Here is a 6096-nt window from a genome sequence, read left to right on the forward strand (position 1 = left end):
ATAAAGACATATTCTAGACTGGGCAATTTACAAAAGAAAGAGGTTTATTGGACTTAGTTACGTGGCGGGGGAGGCCTCACAATCATGGAGGAAGGTGAAAGGCACGTCTCACATGGTGGCAGACAAGAAAAGAGAGCTTGTGCAGGGAAACTCCCCTTTTTAAAACCATCAGATCTTGTGAGACTGATTCACCATCGTGAGAACAGTGCAGGAAAGACCTGCCCCCATAATTGAATCACCTCCCACCAGGTTCCTCCCATGACACACAGGAATTGTGAGAATTAAAATTCAAGATGAGATTTGGGTGGGGACACAGCCAAACCATATCACCCTATCAGCCAGTCACTCCTCAGCCAACGGCAATTCGCAGAAGGGGCAGCTGGGAGCATTCCCAGTCATTACACCTGCAGCCAGGGAATTTGTGGGTACACTGACCAGGGAAAGGGAGTCCGGGTGGGGTACCCACAGCACCCCTGTTGAGTGTGACCTCTGCCAGATTTCTTGACGAGTGAGAGGTACATGGATTCCTGGTCCATCCAAGCACTGACATCTTCCAACCCCAGAGCTGCATGTGCTGCTTTGCAAGAAGGTCCTGCCCACGGCCTGAGGGGGCACAGTTGCTACTGCAGTGACTAGAAAGGAGCCCCAGATATCCAACCCCCGAGAAAGGACTCTGTGCAGAGCCCTGCCATACTCGCTGGGCATCTGTTATGTGCACGACTGTGCACATGGGAGCCTTGGCCAAAGTTCTCATCTATTCCTTATAATAATCATTTTATTATAGGAAAGCAGAGGCTCAGAGGGGTGAAGTGACTCAAGGGAGGTCATGCAACTTGTGAGTGGAAGAGCTGGGATTCAAACCCGAGTGTAACTGACTCCTTGCCTGATTTCTTCCCCACAGTGTGTGAACCACCTTGGAGCAAAGCCCTTCCTGCCCACCATAAGAAAACTGGCAAGTCCTAGCCAGGCGCAGTGGCTCACGCCTGTAATCCCAGCACTTTGGGAGGCCGAGGCAGGTGGATCACTTGAGGTCAAGAGTTCAAGACCAGCCTGGACAACATGGTGAAACCCCGTCTCTACTGAAAATACAAAAATTAGCTGGGCGTGGTGGCTCACACTTGTAGTCCCAGCTACTCCGGAGGCTGAGGCACAAGAATGGCTTGAACCTGGGAGGCGGAGGTTGCAGTGAGCCAAGATCACACCACTGTACTCCAGCCTGGGCAACAGAGTGAGACTCAGTCTCAAAAAAAAAAAAAAACTGGCAAGTCCAGGGTGATCTCTCTGCCCCACAATAGGTCTCAGCTAAACTTAGGGTCCTCAAGGATCATATCTGGCATTTGCAATAGTTGGGAGACCTGTGCATGTATTTTGTATATAATTTGCATAATGTTGCATCTGGTTTGCATATGTCCATGTTGAGAGTCCATCAGCATTGCACAATTTCTAAGCTGTTCCCAAGCTACTCTCACTCAATCGAAGTCCGTCCAGGCTTTACAGAGCCCAGTTTCCACGATTTCTGGACTCTTCCAGGACCTCACCTCCAGGCTACACATCTATCCCCCCTAGGACTCTGGACGAGCCCTGCTTCTGCCTAGCTGGATGGGGTCAGTGCAAACCCCTGCCCCAGAAGCTCATGTGCATTTGGTATAACCTTTTATGATGGTGCAGGTATAATCAAAATGCTGATGGTGATGATGTGGAGAAAAAAGTGAGCCTGGGCAAAGAGCCTTGCTGCACAGAACTTCCAAATGTGGTTCTGTGTGCAGGGAGGCCTAGCTGTGCACTCTCAAAAAAGAAAAAAAAGAGGGTAGGGGAGATGGGCAGGGACAAAGGGCTGCACCTTAGGGCTGGTGCCTTCAACGGCTGTGGTCCCTGTGCAGGAGGGGTCCACCTGCAGCAGGAAGAGCTTGTACCAGAAAGCCAGCAGCTTCAGTGCTTTCTATTTCTGTCTCTTTTAGGGGAACTGCATCCCATACAACTTTGTGTGGTTTTTAATACTCTTATGTGCTGGGCCCTCAATAAGAAAAGGAAAGGCCGGATGTGGTGGCTCATGCCTGTAATCCCAGCACTTTAGGAGGCCAAGGTGGGCAGATCATTCGAGACCAGCCTGGCCAACATGGCGAAACCCCATCTCTAAAAAAAAAAAAAAAAAGAAAAAGAACAGAAAAGAAAGGCAGGATGCTTAGGGCTCACCCCTGTAATCCCAATACTTTGGGAGGCCAAGGCAGGAGGATCACTTGAGGCCAGGAGTCTGAGACTAGCCTAGGCAGCATAGTGAGATCCCATCTGTACAAAAGGAAAAACTCATGCACATGCATGATAGTGGTATGGGAGATGGGTTGGGTGTGGTTGTGCATGTCCCTGTGAACAGAAACTGCACTCCCACTCCCGTGTGTGGCCCGTTTCCATCCAGGTGTAGAAACTCCAGTCTGAGTCAGAGGAACATGACTGCCTCCTTTCCTCCTCTGCTTCTGGCCTCCCTAGGCTTCCTGTCTGGCAGATGCAAAGTGGCCTCATCATCTATGGGGGGACCCCTGCTCTGGCCTGATCCAGCCAAGACCCCGAGCATCTCCCTGTACTGAGGTCCTCCGCCCCCACTAGAATGGGGCCCAGATCCTGGATCCCAAAACTGTTGCAGTGAAAGAGGGAGCATGGTGTTTGATGTCAGCCACCTGGGAAAGGGGGAAGTGGGGTCCAGCTATCTTTTTAGACCCTGTGACGTGGACATTTCCAAGCTCAAACAGGGTCCAGCCTCTTCCCTGTGAGTTTTGGGCCCCACATCTGGGGCTGGGGAAGGGAGTGAGAGGAAGGGATGGGACCACTTGGACAAAGATCACAGCCTCTGGGGTGGGGGAGTTCCCCCCAGAGCCAGGCTGGGCAATGCTGCCAAGCAGTCAGCACCCAGCCTAGGATGAGGAGCTGGCTCAGATGTTTCTCACTTCCTAAAAAGCTCAAAGTCAGTGGTTACAAGATCAAGAGCGTGTTGTGGATATGGTGTATCTTGCCCTCAGCAAAACGTTTCATAACATCTCTCTTAGAGGTTGGAGAATATAATAGCACATTCAGTGCTTTTATAGGGAGAGTGAAAGGCTGTCTTAGGCACCATGTGGGTGCTGTAAGACTATACTTTCAGGGATCATTTCTACAGTTCATGACTAGAGAAGTTTCTCTCTGTAGAACACATTTGGTTGCTGGGATCAGAAACCCATTCAAGCCTGCTCCAGTGGTGGACTATTGGAAGAAGATAGGGAAGTCACAGCTTGTCCCCAGATGGTTACTCACCACACAGCCCCTGGCTCTGCCCCTCTCTCCCCTGACCACCCTCTTTCTCCATTTCCCATGATTCCCCCAGAGCTCTCGTGATCTTTCCTATCATTACCAGCCAAGTGCCCCTGTAGTGGATTGAATTGTGCCCCTCCCAAAATTCATGAACATTTGGAACCTCAGGATGTGACCTTATTTGGAAATAGGGTCTTTGCAGATGTAATCATTTGAGATGAGATTATGTTGGGATGTACATCCAATGACTGGTGTCCTTATAAGAAGAGGAGGCTGGGCTGGGTGCAGTGGCTCACGCCTAGAATCCCAGCAATTTGGGAGACTGAGGTGAGAGCATCACTTGAGCTCAGGAGTTTGTGACCAGCCTGGGCAACAAAGTGAGAGCCCATCTCTACAGAAATTTTAAAAATGAGCTGTGCATGGTGGTGCATAACGGTGGTCCCAGCTACAGAGGAGGCGGGGGCAGGAGGATCATTTGAGCTCGGGAGGTCGAGGCTGCATTCCAGCCTGGGTGATGGAGCTAGACCTTGTCTTTCTTTCTTTCTTTCTTCCTTCTTTCTTTCTTTCTTTCTTTCTTTCTTTCTTTCTTTCTTCTCTCTCTCTCTTTCTATTTATTTATTGAGACGGAGTTTCGCTCTTGTCACCCAGGCTGGAGTGCAATGGCATGATCTCAGCTCATTGCAACCTCCACCTCCAGGGTTCAAGCGATTCTCTTGCCTCAGCCTCCCAGATAGCTGAGATTACAGGCACCCGCCACCATGCCCGGCTAATTTTTTTATTTTTAGTAGAGATGGGGTTTCACCATATTGGCCAGGCTGGTCTCAAACTCCTGACCTCAGGTGATCCACCCACCTCGGCCTCCCAGAGTGCTGGGATTACAGGCATGGGCCATCCCGCCCAGCCCTGTCTCAAATTTAAAAACAAAACCAGAAAGGCTGGGCGCGGTGGCTCACGCCTGTAATCCCAGCACTTTGGGAGGCCGAGGCGGACAGATCACGAGGTCAGGAGATCGAGACCATCCTGGCTAACATGGTGAAACCATGTCTCTACCAAAAAAAAAAAAACAAAAAACAAAGAAACAAAAAACAAAAAAAAAATTAGCTGGGCGTCGTGGCGGACGCCTGTAGTCCCAGCCACTTGGGAGGCTGAGGCAGGAGAATGGCGTGAACCCGGGAGGCGGAGCTTGCAGTGAGCCGAGATCGCACCACTGCACTCCAGCCTGGGCAACAGAGCGAGACTCTGGCTCAAAAAACAAAAACAGAAAGAAGAGGAAAGGACACAGACCACAATCACAGAGAAAAAAGGTCACGTGAAGAGGGATACATGGAGGGAAAGCAGAGGCTGGAGTGATGCTGCTACAACGAATTCTTGACCAAAGAACACCAGAGATTGCCAGGAACCACCAGTGGCTGGAAGAGGCAAGGAAGGCTTCTCCCCAGAGCCATTGGAGGGGGCATTGCCCTGCTGGCCCATGGATTTTGGAGTTAGCCTCCAGAATTGTGCAAGAATACATTTCTGTGTATTAAGCCACTGAGTCTGTGGCTGTTACCACAGCCCTGAGAAACTCACACAACCTACACCTGGAAGCTGGATTCCTTCAGCTTCTGTGTTCTGATTCCAAAGCCTGGGAGAAAGCAGGATGGGCCTAGCTGGGGTCAGGTGTCTGCCCCACAGAACCCACAAGCCACTAAAGCTAAGGGCAGGGAATAGATGTGGGTTTCAGAGCTGCCCCTTCCAGTATCCTTGATAACCATCGCCCTATCCAAAAGGCATTAATTCATATCTCAAGGTCAATTTAGAGGGAGGTCTCTCCAGGCAAGCCCCAGAGTTCTGTGCGTTCTGCACACCTATCAGCTCCTGGGGCAAAGACACAGAAGGCTGTAGCCACCCGTGTGGATGAGACAAGGCCAGGAAAGTACCGCTCTGATGACAGAATCAGAAGGGCTCTGTGCAGGTTAGAGAGTTAGCAAGGTGATATTGAATGAGGACGACGATAAAACCCAAGTCTTGGGTTCCAAGAGTCAACTTCACAAGCAAAATGTGGACGACGCCTGGCTTCACGGCGGCAGTGCCTTGTGAGAAAGACCTGAGGATTTTCTTTGACCAGCCAGCTTAGAGCTTCAGTTGCACAAAAAGCACAGCACTTTTGGCTGGGCTGGGGCGGTGATAGGCCTTTCGAGCTCGGTGCAGCCCATACCCAAGACAGAGAAGCAACACAGGCGCCTCCAGAGAACCAGAGGTGCAACCGGGCCACCAGGCTAGGTGGCAGAGGTTGCTGGGTAAGGGGGAAGTAGGATGCCTGGGGAGAGGTGAGCGGAGTTATCAAACTAAGGTTCCCGGGCAATGATGGCGCCAGGAGGCAGAGCGAGCAAACGGGGATGATCTGGGGCCTATTCCAAAGAGGTGGCGGGGGAGGTGGTGATGGTGTGCCCCCAAACACAGCCATCTCGGCTCCAGAGCCCTGGAGAGCAGTTCCTGGGTTCACACGGACTCTGAAGACAAGCGTATCCTGCGGGCGGGCGACTCCTGGAGAGCCCACGCCCAGGCTGGCCTCAGGGGTCCGCTTCTCTGCTTCTCGCCCCGTGCCCGCAGGCGACAGAGTGGGTGGTGTGCTCGGGGGGCCTCCCAGGGCGCGGCGGCCTGCACCCCTGCCACCTGGGGCTGCTCCCTTCGGAACCTCCTGTTCGCAGGCGGCCCCTCGGCCGTCCGCTCGGAGCTGGGGCGTGGGGCTGGCGGCGGCGGAGGGGGCTGGCGGCGGCGAGCGGCGCGGCCCCAAGTTTATGCTAATACGCAAAGAGCCCGCCTCCCGCCTCCCCT

General features: G+C 52.4%; 1 pseudogene; it reads left to right on the top strand.

Moving 5' to 3' along the window:
* The first annotated feature begins 3117 nt into the window (after nucleotides 1–3117).
* LOC116461584 (small nucleolar RNA U3) lies at nucleotides 3118–3225 on the top strand (annotated as a pseudogene).
* Nucleotides 3226–6096: the final 2871 nt, after the last annotated feature.

This window comes from Hylobates moloch, unplaced genomic scaffold (assembly GCF_009828535.3).
Source record: "Hylobates moloch isolate HMO894 unplaced genomic scaffold, HMol_V3 SCAFFOLD_21, whole genome shotgun sequence".
Classification (NCBI taxonomy): Eukaryota; Metazoa; Chordata; class Mammalia; order Primates; family Hylobatidae; genus Hylobates; species Hylobates moloch.